This window comes from Rana temporaria, chromosome 3 (genome assembly GCF_905171775.1).
Source record: "Rana temporaria chromosome 3, aRanTem1.1, whole genome shotgun sequence".
NCBI lineage: Eukaryota > Metazoa > Chordata > Amphibia > Anura > Ranidae > Rana > Rana temporaria.
The window spans coordinates 76,935,823-76,956,541 of NC_053491.1; positions in this window are offsets into that span (position 1 = coordinate 76,935,823).

Sequence of the window (20,719 nt, forward strand, 5' to 3'; positions counted from 1 at the left end):
CAAATGGAGGGAGACAACAGAAAGTGAGAGGAAATCTACCCCTAGGAAGGGGAATTCACTTCTGTAATGCCGCGTACACACAATCGGATTTTCCGTTGGAAAAACCTTGGATGGTTTTTCCGACATAATTCCACTCAAGCTTGGCTTGCATACACACGGTCACACAAAAGTTCTCTGAACTTTCAGCCGTCAAGAACGCAGTGACGTACAACACTACGACAAGCCGAGAAAATTTGTTTCAATGCTTCCGAGCATGCGTCAAATTGTTTCCGAGCATGCGTCGGAATTTTGCCCGTCGGAATTGCCACAGACGATCGGAATCTCCGATCAGAATTTTTTCTGTCTGAAAATTTGGTTGGAAATTCCGCCAGCAAAAGTCAGATGGAGCATACACACGGTCAGAATTTCCGACGAAAAGCCCACAAAACGGACTTTTTCTGCCGGAAATTCCGACCATGTGTATGGGGCATTAGAGTTATCATGGGGAAAGGGTGTCTCCACTGAAGCTTTATCACCAATCCTTGTTTCCATGGCAACCCAAAATGTGTAAAATCCAATTGTCACAGGGACAGAAAGTGAGGTGAATTCTTCTGAACAGGGGCATAGAAAGCAAAACAAATATTACAGGGGTGTTAACCCTTCCCTATGCTACCAAAAAAAACTGTACCTGTTCAAACTTACATGCAAATTCAACTTAAGAACAAGCCTGTTTGTAACCCAGGGACTGCCTGTATAGAAAGGACCTTAATTATGACAGAATTTTTGGAATATCATGATTTGAAGTTGCTTTTTAGCTTTAAGACTTGGATAGCCCTACACCAATACAAATCTATTGAGCCATGTTCACTGCCCATTCTATTTAGAAGGTGACTATTAGGGATGAGCCCAATGTTCGAGTTGAAAGTAAGTTCGACTCGAACATCGGGTGTTCACCTGTTCGCCGAATAGCAAACATTATGCAGTGTTCGCGGCCAATTCGATAGCCGTTAAAGTCTATGGGACACTAACATGAAAAAAAGTGCTCATTTTAAAAGCTTATATGCAAGTTATTGCCATACAAAGTGTATGGGGACCCAGGCCCCGCCCCAGGGGACATGTATCAATGCAAAAAAAAGTTTTAAGAACTGCTGTTTTTTCAGGAGCAGTGATTTTAATAATGCCTAAAGTGAAACAATAAACATGAAATGTTCTTTTAAATATTGTGCCTGGGGGGTGTCCTCAGTATGCCTGAAAATTAGCGCATATTTCCCATGTTTAGAACAAACACCACAGCAAAATGACATTTCTAAAGGAAAAATCTCATTTAAAACTGCTGGTGGCTGTAATCAAATTGTCAGATTCCAGCAATATAGATAAAAATCATTGAAAAAAAAGGCATGGCTACCTGGGTCCAGCCCTTTCTTCCTTCTTTTTCTCTCACTTAATAGTAATTTATTTTGCACAGATATAAATTAATTTCTTTACAGTTTGGCTCTGCAGTACCTGCAAACATGTACACTTTTAGGACACAGTCATGCATATTCATGCGCCCTTCAGTGTGTAGGATAAAGTTTAGTAATTGAATGGTTTTCATACCTTTACCACCTTTAGCTGACATTTAAAGGTAGTTAAATTGATTACATGATGGTTCCCAAACTGCTGGTCATATGATTCTACATTGAAAATCTTTATTCTGTAAATGTAAGAATCCATTAATGCAAAGTGTTCTGCTCAAAAAAATGTTGCAAAGTAGTTGTTAGCATAGTTCACACCAAATAAACAGAGAATTCATGGCTTTCAGAAATGACATGGTTGGAAAAGCACAATTCTATTCTTAGGTTGTCATGAGCACAACAGGGAGTAAACATTATGGGGGTAACAACTCTGAGGGAAAGCAGAGTGTGCTCGAGGACTGAGTGCTTTTGGCCTGAATCAGTTGCTGACAAAGTTAATTAAACATGTGCACAATTTTCACAACATGTTAACACATGGAAGAAAAACGATTTCTTAGAATATACAATGTTAATATATCAGGGTAGGTTAAAGATAAAACTTTTTTTTTTTTTTTACAATAAATTAAGATTTGTGCTGTGCAATTTTAAGATGTTCCAGTAAAACAGTACACATTCTGAGATGAACTGTTTCTATACATTTCCCGAGTTTGTGACAGAAAGGAAATAGACCCTTGACTTTTTTTCTTGGCTGTGGAAAAAATAGAGAAGAGCTTGTATCTGTCAGATATTTATCCTGATGACCATAGTCACTGGTACAGAAGTAATTGGAAACTGGTACAGCGACAGAGGGGGAGCATTCTAGTGGAAACAACTTTTTTGGTGACTACTGTCTCAAAAGTGAGATATTTTCTCACACTTTCTGTTGTCTGCTAGAAGGAAGTAAGGAGAAATCTGCCACAATGGAACAAAGCAAAGTAATAAAAAAAAACAGACTTTGGCCTTTTCCGAAAATACAAAACAAAAAGTTCTGTTTGTAGATATACTTTGAGAAAGAGCAGCTGAAGTGATAAAGAAACAGGCGTTTCTTCTTATTCCAAGTTTTAGTGCCCAGTGATGAATTTACTGCTCCCCAGTTGTTGTTTTTTTATAACTCAGGTTGATTTACTAAAACTGGAGTGTTCAAAATCTAGTGCAGCTCTACAGAGAAACCAATCAGCTTCCATTTTTTTTTCCAAGCCTAATTGAACAAGTCAAGTTTGGAAGCTGATAGCTGAAGCCTACCATTCACAGGTGCACCAGATGTTGCACTCTCCAATTTTAGTAAATCAACCCTATTGCGTCAATCTCAGACTAAAGCTAAGCAAAGATATACAAGGCATGATGTAATTGCTCAGAACAATGCATGAGGAAGAGGAGAAGGTAAAGGCAGACATTACCTGACATCAATGTATCTCAAGTAAACCAATGGCAATTAAATACAATTTTAAAACCTAATCTTCTACCAATAGTGGTGCACTGCTTCTAAAAAATAAATAAAAAATAGGAACCCCAAGAGGGCACATTGAATGATCATCAAATTTGCAAACACAGTACAAAAATGTGTCTGTACACATAAACACATACCAACTAACCAAATCTCTTTAATAATCTGCCTTTAGAAAAATTAAATAATGTGTTACTGTACCTTAGTGACAAACATCTGAACCATTAAAAGTCTCATGTGACTATTTTTTTGAAACATTATATTCATGAATTTAACACATTAGTCATAGATGAACTTCCCAGAGATTTTCAATGAGAAAACTGTACTTGTATATATTCATATTTTGGGATTTAAGCAATACTATTTTTGAGCCCTATGCAGTTTGTCAAATGCACAAACTTTGTCAGAAACCAATTTCAAGTAGTATATTTCTTACAGCGGTGACAGGCTATTACTGTTGTTGTCTGCTGCCAATAAGCAACTTATGCAAGAGATCACTATGCAGTTATTTCCATTTTGCTTGCAACGGTAAAATTCAATGTTCCTTGAAAAGCATAAAATTGTAAATGTTTGTTTAGTCTATGAACCAAGCTTATAAAGATGAAAGTTTTATAATGGAATAAAAAGTCAAATGCATTTGATACCTTTATGTTTCACTGGTATTAGACCTTAGAACAAATCTTTATATTTTATTGATTTGAATAAGGCTTTGGTAAGTTTATTCAATACTTAGTATATAAACTAGTAAATATTCTATAAGACATTGAAAATGCTTACTCAGATCATACAAGGATGTCTTCAGTTGGTTATGATACAATAATGTTTGGAGTTAGCTGTAATTTAGGAGTTGGTCCACGTGGCTATGGTTTTAGGATGTCTTGAGTTGGCTATGATTCAAGAATGATACCATTCAGGGATCTCTTGAGTTGGCTATGATTCAGTATTTGGGAAAACACCATTTGGCATGATTTAGGGAGGTCTTCAGTTGGTTATGATTTAGGGATGCCTGCCATTGGTTATGATTAGGGGATGCCTCCTGTTTGTTATAATTTAGGAATTTTGCTAGTTGGTTGGAATTCAGGAATACCTACATTTCGTTAGCATTCAGGGATGTTTCCAGTTGTTGATGATTTTGGGATGTCTCCAGTTGGCTATGATTCAGTGGTGTCCCTGGTTCGCTATAATTCAGGGAAGTCTCCAGTTGGTTTTGATTCAGGGATGTCTCAAGTTGGCTATGCTTAAGGGATCTATCGAGTTGATTAGGATTCAGGGGTGTTTTTTGTTGAAAATTATTTAGGGATTTCTCCTGCTGGTTATGATTAAAAGATGTTTCCAGTTATGATTTAACAAATATATTCTATTTAAAAAAAATACCTAAAGTGATACTAAAGGCTTTTTTTTAATAACAAACATGTAATACTTTCCTGCTCTGTGCAATGCATAGAGCAGCCCTGATCCTACTTTTCCCAAGTCATCCTCTGGGCTTCTTCCACTGCCGAGTGCCCCCATAGCAAGCACTTGCTATAGGGGAACTCATGCATGCTCAATCTGAAACCCTGCTCTGTGTGTCCATAATACACATACAGTATATGCCAGTACTTGCACTAATGCAACCGGTGACCTGCACAAAGAGGGCGACCTGTACAAAGTTCAATATGACTGCAGCATTGAAAGGATTAATCTTCAATAACACCACAACCTTGCTGCTGTCATAACCAGTGAGTGCTGGAAACTGCAAACATACAAACAGAAAAGAAGAGTGCACAGGCCTGGTGCAATACATACAAAAACTAAATAAAAATGCACTCTCAAGCAAAGATGAATCAGAGCTACGACAACATGTTTTGGAGAGCAAGGCCTCTTGTGTCAACTTGATAAAGGAGACCACACCCTCCAAAACATGTTATCGTAGCAACAGCTTACACACCCAAACAGCAACCAGCTGCTCGCATAACGTGGCCTCAAGCATGGTGCTGGCTTTTCCTGGGACCAGTGAGGCTTCCTGTGTATGTGAACTATCAATGTGTATGTACATATCTCACACTTACCCACAAATCAACCTGTTGAATATAAAATATAAATAAAGGTGCCGCAACTCATAAAGATCGAAATACTCAATCCTAACAAATATGCAAAATACAAGTGTGCAACCTACTGTATTTAGATATTTGGTTTTATAAAATGCTCTTCAAAGGAAAGTCCACATCTAAAAGTGTCAAAAGAAGATAAAAAGTCCATAAGAGTTCTTATTGTGAATTCAACAACATCCGTGCTTTAGAAGTTGCTCTCTCCTACAAGAAAGGAATTATGCAACTCTTACCAGAAGAAATGGATCCCAGATGAAAGCTATCTCACACGCTTTGTTACAATTAGAAACCAGCTGCGATATTCCTAGTGAGGAACGCTCCATCCTAGTGAGATATGCATATAACCTGGATACAAGATGGTCTCTTATACGTTCCTGCTACAAGTGCTCTGCTTGGCTGACTTCAGTGTAGATACAGACATTTAAACTGGAGGGTATTCTTGGTAGATTTTTAATTCCTGTCACCCATCCACCAAAAAAAACTTCCAGTTTTAATGTCTGTATCTCCACTGAGGTCAGACAAGCAAAGCACTTGTAGAAGGATGATCGGTGGAACCAGGAACGTATGAGACCGTCTCGTATTCAGTTTATATCCATATCTCACTAGGAAGGAGTGTTCCTACCAGAGTTTTTGAAGTAAAACATGGCAGCTGGTTTGTAATTGTAACACAGTGTGCGGGATCCCTATCATCTGGGATACATTTCTTCTGTTAAGAGGCGCATAATTCCTTTCTTGTGGGAGAGAGCATCTTTTAAAGCACGGATGTTGAATTCACAATAAGAACACTTATGGCCTTTTAATTTTCTTTTGACACTATTAGATGTGGAATTTCCTTTGAAGAGCATTTTATATAACCACATATCTACATAGATTGTGCATTTGTCAATGTATATGTGATCAAACACAGCAGTGTCTGCATTTGGTCCCAGACTGCTGCCTTATCCACACTGTCAGCTGGAGCTCCTGTCAGCATACCTGGTTGAGACCAAACGGATGAGAGGCCTTACTCTTACACCTCCTGTCCTGTGTCTCCTGGAGGTGATCACCGGATATAACAGGGCACGCATGCCTTGTAGGAGATCCTGGCCAGAAGAACCTTGCAGCAGGTGTCAAGCAGCAGACGGACTGATGATGAGACACAGCAGCAGGTGTGGAACCGCAGGCAGGAAGCAGGCTGGCCAGCAAGCCAATTCTGGTCGATGTGGAGACACTGTAGCAGGAACAGCAGAATCAGCAGAATCAGAAACCAAAGCAGAATCAGGCCCAGGCTGGCGTCAATGTCAGGCAACCAGAGAAGGTACCAAACCAGCAGGCAGAAGGCAGGGTCAGCAACAAGGTATCAGGAACATGCAGGGTCAAGGCAAGCCAGGAAGTACAGGATCAGGTCAAAAAACGGTAGAAGCTGACGACCACTCAGCAATCCTCTGGTCTCTGGAGCCAAATGGGCAAGTGAGCACCAAGTATTCACGCTAACACTCATGCACACGTGCACAAGCTTACGTGTAAGTTAAGGCACATCTAGAGCCTTAACTTCGAATTCGTATGAGAATTCAAAGAATTCGTATGAGCATGCACACAAGTTAGGTAATGTCTAGTTGTCACTAAAATTATTATGAGCATTATCACATGTTCGTGCACATCTTCCTGTATGATTGTGCATATGATTTCCCTGACAGCTCCTACTATCAAGGGCAATGAGAGGATTTTGGTGTACAATGTCATTAGGGGGAGATGTGGTTGAACAGCTCTGATTCACAGCTCTGATTCACTTTTGCTTGTGAGTGCATTTATATTTAGTTTTTATTACAAAATAAACGGTATTGCACCAGAGCATGTGCGCTCTTCTCTTCTGTTTGTCTGTGTGTCCATAACACACACAGCACAGGGGTCGGCCCCGTTCCTGATACCTCCTCACTGGCTGTGATTGACAGCAGTGGGAGCCAATATTGTTAAAATATTATTTTTTATACGTACAATCTTTACTGCAGTTATATGCATTACATATAAATACTACTTGTCTTTTAAAATCACAATATGGAACTCACTTATGCGTTTAATAAAAATGCCAAAAATGCAATAGCTATCAGTTATATTGTATTCATCCAGAGCAGTACATACTATAAAAATATAATTTATTGTTTTGTTGCTGTCAGTTATCGCAACATTGAACATAGCGCTGTATACGCGCCACGGAACGCCAGTGTGAAAGTGGTCTTAAACCCCCGAGAAGGAAGGCTGAATATATTGCCCCTTACCAGTCTTTAGACGTGGCAGCTGCATTCATTTTTTTTTTCAGACTATTATCATTTTTAGCAAGTACAGAAATAATTGTTAATTTTGTAATTTTGTATTGTCATCCAAAGCCAAGAAGTGTGGTTTTCCACAGAATTACCAGGTGCAACTAAAGGCAAAGAGAAAAATGAATAAAAAAAAGGAATGCAGCCATCTCATCTAAGATCTGGTAAGCTGCAATATATTACGTTTTTGCTCTGGGTTTTCGATATATATTTACAACTGCCTGCTGCCAAAGGTTGTTAAGGGACCCCGCTGTGAGAACATAATAGCACAGCGGAAGTTATTCCCCAATCCACATCCATCGAGCATGCAAATAGGGATTCGTCACTTTTTTGGTATAATATATGGCCTGCCTTAGTGGTTATATAATTTCAAACAACATGAATTGTCTAATCTGTGATTCTGTGAATAATAGCATTATTCATAACATTGTGACACTAAGGTGAGCATAAACAGTATACATTTAAGTGTACAGATATAAGTGTATATTACATGGGCCTTATTTGGGTTTGTCAAATTAAGCTTATTTGGGAATGAATTTAATTTGGTAATCTGAAATACCATTTAAGTAAAAATGTACTGTAAAGAAATACAAATCCCCTCCTCCCTCCAAAAAAAATTGCCCTAGTGCTCAGAGAGAGTAATACCTTGTACACACGATCGGATGTCTGATGGAATCTAATCCAATGGATTTTTTCGTCGGATATTCGATGAGGCTGACTTTCATCAGTCTTGCCTACACACCATCAGTCAAAAATCCCACCGTGTCTAACACGGTGACGTAAAACACTATGACGTGCTGAGAAAAATTAAGTTCAATGCTTCAGAGCATGCGTCGACTTGATTCTGAGCATGCATGGATTTTTCTCCGATGGAGTTAGACACAGACGATTGTTTTTTTCTATCAGTTTTTTATCCATAGGAAAATTTTAAAACATGTTCTATTTTTTTTCACCGATGGAAAACAAACCAATGGGGCCCACACACGATCGATTTGTCCGATGAAAACGGTCCATCGGTCCATTTACATCAGACAAACCGATCGTGTGTACAGGGCTTTAGCGAGTAAATACTGCAATGTTTATCTTTTTATATTTAGGAAATTATTTCCCAAAGTAGGGGAACAATGGATTCTTTATAAACTTGACAGATACGTCATATCTCTTAATATTTGTGTTCTGCTCTAATTACTGTGCAACGTGCACTTACTAGATTTAATGACAGACTGTTATTTAATATTAAAGTACAATTTTTCTCTTTTGATGATGACACACTTTGGGGTCTAGACACAGCATAACATGGTTCAATGATAATTTTGCTTAACAAAATTATGTTATCTTGTAATTAGTTAATGATGGTGAAATTGACATGAATTTCTTTCTAACAAAATTCGGAGAAAAGACTAATGCACTATTACTAAGTCCTATTAGCCCTATTAGAGATATCACACACAGTTCTGATAACAGTTAATGTTAATTGACAGCCTGCTATGTTTTCTTGCAAATAATGTTTGGTGTAATTATAAAGAATCTTTGTTTTTAATTGATTTAAAAATTATCTTTGTGGTTCGCCAATGTAATTTCAAAAATAAATCAAATTTCACTTATACTTGAGTTTTCGAGACATTAAATAATTCCAAGCCAAATGCTAATATGGTTCTATGTAAAAGAAACCTGTCCTGGATAGGGTTGAGCGAACCCGAACTGTAAAGTTCGGGTTCGTACCGAATTTAGTTTTTTTTTTGGACCCGAATCCGAATAATTTGCTGAAAGTTTGGGTTTGGGTTTGGAGTTCGGCTATGTAATGGCACTGCACAAAGTGTCATTTCTGAAAGGAAAAAAAGTCATTTAAAACCGGCTTTGCGGCTATAATGAATTGTCGGCTTCGGCAATTCAGAGAGGATTCATTCATAAAAAAAAAAAAAAAAGAGTGGGGGTCCCCCCAAATTCAATTACTAGGCCCTTCAGGTCTGGTATGGATATTAAGGGGAACCCCGCCGTCAATTTAAAAACAAAATGACGTGGGGTTCCCCCCAAATATCCATTACAGACCCTTCAGGTCTGGTGTGTATTTTAAGGGGAACTTCACCCCAAATTTAAAAAATCCACACCAGAACCTTATCCGAGCACGTTAACCTGGCCTGGCCGCAGAAAAGAGGGGGGACAGAGTGCGGCCCCCCCTCTCCTGAACCGTACCAGGCTACATGCCCTCAACATAGGGAGAATGTCCCCATGTTGATGGGGACAAGGGCCTCATCCCCACAACCCTTGCCCGGTGGTTGTGGGGGTCTGCGGGCGGGGGGCTTATCAGAATCTGGAAGACCCCTTTAACAAAGGGGACCCCCAGATCCTGGCCACCCCTATGTGAATTGGTAATGGGGTACCCCTACCATTTCACGAAGGAAGTGTAAATTCTTGTAAAAAAACACACACAGACACCGTAGAAAAAAGTCCTTTATTATTAAAAAAAAAAGAAAAAAATCCAGCGGTGGTAATCCACTCTCGATCCGGCTCCCCGCTCCAACGTTGTCTGTATCCAGCGATGGGTGATCTTTCTGGTCCAGCGATGAGAAATCCATCCATCCAGAGCAGCATCGCCGACCTTCTCTCTCCGCTGGACACAGCCCAGCAGAATGACGCGACCAGAGTTTTGACATTTCTTATATAGGGGAGGCGGGGCCACCCATCAGGTGACCCCATCCCACTCTGACGCACACTCTTCTACGTCACTGGGAAAGCCCAGACATCCCCCTTGCGTCAGAGGGGGCGGGGTCACGTGACGGGTGGCCCGCCTCCCCTAAATAAGAAATGTCAAAACTCCGGCCGCGTCATTCCGCTGGGCTGTGTCCAGCGGAGAGAGAAGGTCGGCGATGCTGCTCTGGATGGATGGATTTCTCATCGCTGGACCGGAAAGATCACCCGTCGCTGGATACAGACAACGTTGGAGCGGGGAGCCGGATCGAGAGTGGATTACCACCGATGGTTTTTCTTTCTTTTGTTTTTTTATTAATAAAGGACTTTTTTCTACGGTGTCTGTGTGTTTTTTTTACAAGAATTTACACTTCCTTCATGAAATGGTAGGGGTACAGTGTACCCCATTACCAATTCACATAGGGGGGCCAGGATCTGGGGGTCCCCTTTGTTAAAGGGGTCTTCCAGATTCTGATAAGTCCCCTGCCCGCAGACCCCCACAACCACTGGGCAAGGGTTGTGGGGATGAGGCCCTTGTCCCCATCAACATGGGGACATCCTCCCCATGTTGAGGGCATGTGGCCTGGTACGATTCAGGAGATATCGTGCTCGGATAAGGGTCTGGTGTGGATTTTGGGGGGAACTCCACGCCATTTTTTTTTAAATTTGGGGTTTAGTTCCCCTTAAAATCCACACCAGACCTGAAGGGTCTGAAATGGATATTTGGGGGGAACCCCACGTCATTTTTTTTAAATTGATGGCGGGGTTCCCCTTAATATCCATACCAGACGTGAAGGGCCTGGTAATTGATTTTTTTTTTTTTTTTTTATGAATGAATCCTCTCTGAATTGCCGAAGCTGACAATTCATTATAGCCGCAAAGCCAGTTTTAAATGACTTTTTTTCCTTTCAGAAATGACACTTTGTGCAGGGACAGTTCTAAGTTTATTTTTATGTATTTTTATGTTATTTTAAGTTATTTCCCTATCCACATTTGTTTGCGTACTTGCCATGCTCTTACCGACATTTTGCTGCCATTTGCAGCCCTCTAGCCCTTTCCATTAGTTTTTTTAGAGACATCCTGCTAGCGCACCACTCCAGGGTAAAAGCGCTCGGGGCTTTCACACTGGAGAAACAGCAGCTGCTGTTTCAGGTCGCTTTGAAGGTGCTATTTTTAGCGTTATATCGCCTGCAAAGCAACCCAGTGTGAAAGGGGTCAAAAAGTCCTGCTAGCAGCATTATTGGAGCGGTGAAGGAGTGGTGTGTATACCGCTCCTCCACCACTCCTGCCCATTAAAATCACTGGGCACCGCGGCTATACCGCCGGCAAAGCGCCTCTGCAGAGGCGCTTTGCCGTGGTTTTTAACCCTTTCTCAGCCGCTAGCGGGTGTAAAACCTAAAAATGGCGGTGAAGCCGCCCCCGCCCCAGTGTGAAAGGGGTATAAGTATAATTATTTGTAAAACACTTCTTATCTTGAGCTAGAGATGTTTGTACAATGTTTGTATACCAGCATGCTTCTGTTTTCCGAGCAATGCTCTACAGGCAGCCAGTTCTCAGCCAGTTCTCTGAAAAATCACAACGACTTCAATGAGGTCCACAACTAAATATGTCTCCCAAATTTAACCTCCCTGGTGGTAATCCCGAGTCTGGCTTGGGGTGGAATTCCATTACCATTAGCGGTATCCCTGTGCCAGACTCGGGATCGCATCGCAGTATCCAGGCAGGAAGTTACTTACCTTGTCCCCTGTATCCTGTGATGTCTCCCCGCTGTGTGATGCCCCCCACTTGGGCGGTGATCGCGCCAAATTCAAAAAAATAAAAACACAGTGCACATACAGTATACTGTAATCTTACAGATTACAGTACTGTATCAAATAACTGCACATCCCCTTTGTCCCTAGTGGTCTGTCCAGTGTCCTGCATGCACTTTTATATTATAAATACTGGCCCGGATTCAGGTAGAATTGTGCATTATTTACAGAGGCGCAGGGCAACGTTTTTGCCCTGCGCCCCCGCAAATTTGCTCCGCTGCCCTTGATTCACGGAGCAGAAGCTCCGTAAATTGCGCGGGCGCGCCGGCAAAATGCCCGACGCAAGAGCACGCAATTTAAACGATCCCGTAGGGGGCGGGAATCATTTAAATTATGCGCATTCCCACGCCGGTCGTAGAGCGCATGCTCCGCCGGGAAACTTTCCCGACGTGCATTGCAGCAAATGACGTCGCAAGGACGTCATTTGCTTCAAAGTGAACGTGAATGGCGTCCAGCGCCATTCACGATTCACTTACGCAAAGTACGTAAAATTCTAATTTCGCAACGCGGGAACGACGGGTATACGTAACATGGGCTGCCCCTGCTAATCTGTGCGAAAACCGCCGTGAGTAAACAACGTAAATTGCGTACGCAGGGCTCACGCAACGTTGTGAATCGGTGTTAGTATGCAATTTGCATACTATACACTGAGCACAACAGGAACGCCACCTAGCGGCCACCGCAAGAATGCAGCCTAAGATATGCGGGCATAAGAGCCTTATGCCGCGCAGATCTTAGGCTGCAGTCGGCGTAACGAGGTTCCTGAATCAGGAGCACTCGTTACGCCAGGGCAAGTAAGCAATTGCGCTGTGTAACCTATGGTTACACAGGCGCAATTGCTTCTTGAATCTACCCCACTGTTTATTTATTGGAAACTGTAGATTGTCCATAGCAACCAAAAAGTGTCCCTTTATGTCAAAAGTGGTTTTAGACCAGCTAGAAACAGCGATAATAAATTAGAATCACTTGCAGAATTGAGCGATAGCGATTTGTGGGGAAAATTCATCGTCAAACACTGAAAGTAATGACAGCGACAATTCTGCAACTGAGCAAATTTCAGTGTTTTTGATTTGATTACATTATTGAATAATTTTTATTATTATTATATTATTATTTGTTATAATTATTTATAGTTATTTATTATATTATAATTAATGATTTAGTGTTTCAAACGTTATCATACCCGGGATATCTACTAGACCAGGAATGGGCAAACTACGGCCCGCAGGGCCAATGGGGCGACATTCCGTGCCTCCTCTTAATTTTCAATTTCCCATGTCACCGATGTCTGGCCGCCATGTTTAGTGTCCGGCGCCCTGTGATTGGGCATATGGGGGTCATGTGAGGCATGGGGCTGGAAGTCCCGCCTCTGCACATGACCGCCATACGCCCAATCACAGCGCGCCGGGAAACTCTGAACATGGCGGCGGGAGACAGGCACTGGAAGTGTGAGCCGCAGTGGCCGCTGTCTTCCCCTCCGCTCTGGTACGGCGCTGTGTGGAGATGGGAGCATGGAGGGAATTGCAGCGTCGGAGGTCAGTGCCATTATCGGGTGCTATAGCCTGCCAATTGTGTATATGTGCTGGCTGCGTGCCCCCCTACCCCCCTCCAGTACTGCCGCCGCCCCCCCTCCTGACCCCTCACCTTCAATCCCGGGATCAGCTGCCCCATCTGCGGCCCGGGACCGGCTCGGGAGGGTGTCAGGAGGTAACATGGGAGGGAGACCAGCATCTTCCACCTTGCTGATCTCCCTCCAGGCTGTGAATGCAGAAGTGATGTGTATTACATCCGCATTCACCTGTCAGTCATCTGGCTGCTATAGCCAGAGAGAAGAAGCAGATCTGTGCTTCATCAGCTTCTTTTGGGGTCCCCAGGTGACATTAGGAGTCCTAAAGACCCCTAATGTCTCCATAAAGAGGACCTGTCAGTGTACCCTTGCTATTGTATAGGGGGATTTTTATCTATGTAATAGCAATGACATCAAGTGTAAAAAAACATAAAAAGAGTAAAAAAAAAATAAGTAAATAAATATAAACAAAGTTTTAAAAACAAAGTTTTAAAAAAAGCTCCAAAATGTTTAAGTCCCTCACCCCCACGTTTACGCACATATAAACGTGGATGTTTATATAAGGGGGGCGGGAAAAAGAATTCCGCCCCGGGCGCCCATAACTCTGGTTACGCCACTGCCGAGGCCAGGCCTCGGGGCGGCAGTGGTGCAGGGGCGGCATGGCTGGCGCCGCTCCTGCGGCGACTTCACGGCTTTCGCGGCCGCCCCCAGCATTTACATAGCCAGGCGCGCGGTCCATCTACTCTTGGTCCGGCCCCCGGGTCCAATATATGAACCCATTGCGGCCCTCGAGTCAAAAAGTTTGCCCACCCCTGTACTAGAATCTTGTTTGGTCAGGTTTAAGTGAGTTATTTCTAAGAATTACAGGCCTACAATATAAAACGGCAAATTTCCATGCAAAACAATTGTACCGCATTCATCATCAAAAACCTGACATAATCATACCGCCAGGGAGGTTACGACAAGGCTATCTTCCCATCAGAGGAACAGGTCTAATCATAATGCACATAATTGAGTTGATTTACCTAAGGCAAATAGATTGCAAAGTGAACAAAGGAAATTGTACATTACAAGGGAATTTACTCCAGAGCTTATTGAATGTGGTGAAGTTACTCTATGCAAAGAATACCCAATCACATCCAATGAAAAGAAAAATATGCATTTTTGCTTGTACATAATTGGATGATGGAAGTTAGCAGAGCTACACTTTACTCACTAAGTTCTGGGGCACCTTCCTTTGCAAAGTGCACTTTCCCCTGCAAAGTGAACAGTCTATTTGGTTTTAGTAAATCAACCCTAATGACTTATTCTGGTGCAGAAGAAATATGACCAAAATTCAGTCCTAGATGGCAAACAAATCCCCAGACCCCTATTAAATTAATGTACACCTTCAAACAAGTGAGCACCAGGATGTTGACTTTTTTGAATAATAGCAGAGTGCGAAAAAAAAATCTTTACATCCACCAAATCAATTCTTAATGCCTAAGCAAAATTTTGCAACTTTGGCATGCATTAGTAAAACCGTACACATCATCACAACTACTGGATTCTGTGCATCCAGGTGGATTATACAAACATGCATGCCCCCTCCCTTGGGACTACATCCCTGTGGGGAGACGCTTAGCGTCTCCCCGCAGGGATGTAGTCCCAAGGGAGGGGGCGAGCACGCTGACTATCCCCCAGCCAGAACGAAGGGAAAGGTAAGTGAACCAACAATGCACTAGCTTAAAGGAACCTATTTAGAAAATAATTTAAAAACCTTTACAACCCCTTTAACACACTCCTGGTGTAAGGCCTTTTGTTGTTTTCGGCAATAATAGACTGCTATCCAGTGGATAGCACCAGGAGTAGAAATTGTACTGTTTCTCTTATGGTCAATGAAGCCAAATCACCTATCTTACAAAAAGGAAACCACTTTAGCTTATGTTGGTTATGCCACATATCAGTAAGGGGAAGGAAGAGGAAGAGTCCAGGTCTTGTTGGAATTTGTCAGATACGTAGGTAGCTATATAAAGTATATACATGTTTGTACAAGTGTTATATTTATATTGATGTGCAAAATTGAGTTAGAATGTGATTAGGTCACATTGCTATATGTCAACGGCGTCATGTGATGTTTAAATGTTTGTTTTCTTACCTTGTTTTGAATGTCACTATGACAAGTAGCTAGTATTGCCTTCCACAGATATGCGATGGTTGCCAACTGTAGCGAACAGCACATTTTGCATGTTTTATACACCAGCTGTATATTTAGTTAAAAAAAATGTCTTGATAAAAGGCTGTAAAACAATTTTCCATTTTTTGTCTCTGTATGTTTTTTTAATAAAAGTTTCACAGTACATGGAGTTTAAAAGTGGTATACAAGCAATTTGATACTTTGGAAAAGGACCACAGACAGATGCTAGAAAACAAACAGCTAAACGTTTGATAAATGGTTTCTGCTGCGGTTACATTTACAGCCAAGTGTTTCAGGGACATTAAGGAAACCTATTTGATTTTACTTGGCTCTGTATTTCTGCGCATTTCTATTATGGATTTCAATGTGATGAAGATGATTTTTCTTTACTAAATATTGTTTAGGAGGGTAGAGGGGTCTACTAAAATGTTCCAACATGTTTCAATCTAATTGTTAATCCTATTCAATATTCAGACAAAATCTAAAAAAATCACTTTCATTTTTTTTATGTCAAAATGCAAAAGATTATCAAGCAGGCTGAAAAAAAATTGAAAGATATTTGATTGGGTTGTGGAATGTGTGATTTAAAAAAAAGGTGTTGTTTTTTTGGGGAATTTGCTTTTAATCTCTGGCCCCAAATTCAGGTTTTTGGTAATGAAGAGAGGATGCCACCAGGAATATGGGCCCACCAAATATGTGTCTTTTTCACCCAGTCAGATCAGACAACCGTAATCTCACATCTGTAGATAATTTCACTTAGCCTGATCATGCAATAGTCTTCCCATGTCTGAGGCTAGTTTAAAGCTGGGCACACATGGATCGAAATTCAGCCAGTTCAGCAGCAATTGGCCAAAACAATTCAAGTGTACTCAGCTTTACTCTTCTGCCGCATACACACGATCGTAAATTCCGACAAGAAAAGTCCAATGTGAGCTTTTGGTCGGAAATTCCAGACCGTGTGTAGGCTCCAACGGTGGTCAAGGGGCTACATCTGGCCATCGCCAGTAACACACCTCCTGCATTAGTGTGCCCCCACTCTGGAGGGAGTAGAATGGGGGGCACAGCAGGCAGCAGCATTGTCAGTCTGGGGGTGTGGGGTGTGTTAAATGGACTATCAGATTTCAATGCACTAACAAACTGAAGCCAAACTCTAGCTACCACGTTATAATAAGTTGTAGCAACATTGTTTTTTTTTGTTTCGAATAAGTTTTACATAAATAAATAAAAGTGGATTATTGTAAGCAACCCTGCCAGTGGTAAATGGTTTGTCTCGACACTCTTAATTATTACATTTGTAGAACAGTTTGTTTTGTTGAAAAACAACAGACTTACAGGTCAAATCATCAGGTCAAAATAAAAGACAGAAAGCCTTAAAAAAGAAAACTACTACAGCCATCACATCTAAAAATTGGTAATCTATAATATAATAAATGTTTGCTTTTGGGTTTAAAGGATCACTAAAGGAAAAAAATGTTTTTGCTGAAATGACTGTTTACAGGGTATAGAGACATAATAGTTAACTGATTCCTTTTAAAAACGATTAAAAATAGATAAAAATCAATCATATAATGTGCCTCTTAGATGCAAAAACGAAACTGAAAGTAGTTTAGTCTTTGCATGTTATTTTATGCCTCTGTGCTGGACAGTGCCATAGAGAGTCATGGCTGGGAAAACGAAACTAAACTCTCCCATGACTTTTTTCATACGGAGCCAGACAACCAGGAAGTGTCCAGAACAGAGCAGTTTTACAGCAACATCAGAGCAAAAACGAGCAAAGAGGACATGAAACCAGGACTGCAGTAAGGTAAAGAAAGCTATTTAGCTAAAAAAAAAAATCCTTTAGTGACCCTTTAACACCACATTAACCCTAATTTGACAAAAGTTGTTGGTAGTGTCTAACCTAAACTGGGATGTACTTATATTTGTGACAATTCTGCTAATATACAGTACCTTCACATTTTGAAACAAAGTTAGTTTCTTTGTAAAACGTCTTACCCTAAGCCCAGGTTCACACTGGGTTGCAGGAAAAAGCCGTGCAAATTCAGCTGAACTTGCATGATTTCAGTCCCGCTTGTCAGTCCCGATTTCTGTCGCGATTACAGAGACATGTGTGCAGTTTCTGCACAGATGTCAATGTAAATTACAGGTAGAAATCGCAAAATGTAGTACAGAAACTACTTTTTGAAATCGGTGCAGCGCCACAGATGTGGCGTTGCACCAAATTAGGACGGTGAAATTGCTGGCAAATGCCGCTGATTTGACATGCGATTTGACATGTCAAGTCGCATGTCAAATCACACCAGTGTGAAGCAGGGCTAAATGAGATTGTCCTCCCATTATTACTTGTATTATTATATCTAGACTTTGATGATACTAAACTTATGAAAAATAACTTATTAACATACATCATTTTAGCTTTGAACTGATTATTCTAAAGTAATTAAATCAACCCAAATCTCCTAGTTTGTTGCAATAGATAAACAAAAGGTATTCATTTTAATCCTTTGAAGAGGAGCAAGATTTTTCCTTTTCTAGAAAAGAAACACACAATAGGGTGACTTTAACAAAACGGTAGCAGCCAGAATCTGGAGCAGAATGGAAACCAATCAGCGTCTATCTTCAGCTTGTTCAGGTAAGCTTTGTAAATAAAAAATAGAAGCTGATTGGTTGTCATGAAAGGCAATTTTTTTAATTCACCTCAATGACTTTTGGGCTCAGTAGTTGATTATGGTAGACCTCTAGTGAGGTCCATCCTGCATTGACTTAATCGCAAAGATACAATTGAAAAAGGGCATAATCTCTAAAATATATGGCTATTTAATTGGCCAACTCCAAGGAAAGGCTACCTGTCAAGCTAGATGGGGATGGGAAAAGGTTCTAGGTCTAGGAGATCTAACAGATGAACAATGGCAAAATATTTTGGAACAAGTACAATCAGTATTAGTTTCACCCCAGCAAACTTTAACACAATTATACATAATCCATGTGTATAGGACACCGATTAAATTGTATTACTGAGGTAGACGAGATACATCTGACTGTCCCCGGTGTAGAAGAACCTCAGCTGACCTAATACATATGCTATGAAAATGTCCCAAATGATTTAGGCACTGGCAAAAAATAATTGATACCATTAACTGGGTAGATCAAACACAGGTACAAAGGGATCCTTAACCTCTTCCGAACCAGCCGCTGCAGTTTTACTGTGGCAGGTTGGCTCCCCTGGGCAAAACTATGTTACCTTATGCCGCTTTGCCTTTTGACCACTAGGGGGTGCACACGCCGCCGGATGCACGCGCGCACCTGTGGCTCACCACCGGAGCCAATGCGAGTGCCCGGCAGGTGCGATGGCCGTGACAGAGTGAGAACCGGGATCTGTGTGTGTGTAAACACACAGATCCTGGTTCTCTCAGGGCAGGGGAGACTGATCGCGTGTTCATACGAAGTATAGATCTGTCAGATCTCCTAGTCGGTCCCATCCCCCCCACAGTTAGAACACACACTAGGGAACACAGTTAACACCTTGATAGCCCCCTAGTGTTAACCCCTTCCCTGCCAGTGACATTTATACAGTAATCGGTACATTTTTATAGCAATGATCCCTTTATAATTGTCACTGGTTCCAAAAATGTGTCAAAAGTATCCGATCTGTCTGCTGCAATATCGCTGTCCCGATAAAAAACGCTGCTCACCACCATTACTAGTAAAAAAAAATAATAATAATAATGCCATAAATCTATCCCCTATTTTGTAGATGCTATAACTTTTGTGCAAACCAATCAATTTACGCTTATTGCAATTTTTTTTTACCAAAATATGTAGAAGAATACATATCGGCCTGAACCGAGGAAAAAAGTTTTTTTTTTTTTATATTTGGATATTTATTATAGCAAACAGGAAAAGATATTGTGTTTTTTTTTTTTTTAATTTACGCTCTTCTTTTGTTTATAGCGCAAAAAGTTAAAGAAACCGAGGTGATCAAATAACACCAAAAGAAAGCTCTATTTGTGGGAGAAAAAAATGTAATTTTGTTTTGGTACATCGTCGCACGACCGCGCAATTGTCAGTTAAAGCGACGCAGTGCTGAATTGCAAAGAAAATTCCAAATCTTCCGGGGCTGAAGTGGTTAAATAAGTTTACTGGGGTGCCTATAAAAAAAACATACATACCAACAATTAGGATAGCAATTAACAAGATTTTGTTTATTGCACGCAAGCTAAGCTAATTTCACAAAAATTGATTTCCTTGAATATGCCAACATACGAGGAATGGCGCCTACAGGTTAATGACACTATTAAAAGAATGGCAGGTTTGTTGAAATAGGGGGGGTTAATAAAAAAAGTTTCATAAAATATTGGATTTGTGGTTGGGCATGCCAGGGATTACTCCTTTTATAATAGCAACAGATGGAACTCCAGGAGTGGATGGTTCTTTATCAATTTATAGAAAATGTGGGGAAAGGTAAGTGAAAGAGGGTGGAATAAGGGACAGTAAATTAAAGGTAGAAGGAGAACAAGAGAGAGGGAAGAGAGAGGTGGAGAAAAGACGAAAAGGAAAGGGACGGGAGAAGAAAGGGGGGAAAAAACAAGAAAGGTGTAAAAAGAGAAAGGAAGAGTAGAGGGATACGTTTAGGGTTTAAATGGATTGTACAGATAGGCGTACCTATAGATATATATGACTGTTGGTCTTATTGCAGGGGGGATTTCTTCCCGTGGATAGATAAAACGGGGGGAGAGAAGAAGGGGGGAAAGGGACAAGTTATTTATATAAATAATGTTGATGTAATTAAGAGAAAGATAGGTGGTGTATGTATGTTAACCTCTTGATTTGTTTACTGTTTTTATTTTTTTTTATTTTTTTATTATTATTTTTTAAGTATGTATTTAGTTGTTTTTGTTCTGAGAGCCCATTCACACAGGGGCAACACAACTTCTAACACAACTTTGGGAGGCAACTTGGACACGACTTAAGTATGAATCATCAGGCAACTTACAAGGCAACTTCAAGTCGCCTACAGTACAGGAGGCTTTCCAGAGGCCAGTCAAACAACAATCAGCTCTGTGGGAGGGAGAGGGAGGGAGGGGTTTGCCTGAGAAATGTATGTTATCTTCCTGTATTGTTGCTTCAGTTAAGACAGTGATCCGACTTCTGAGGCGACTTCCATTGAAATCAATGGG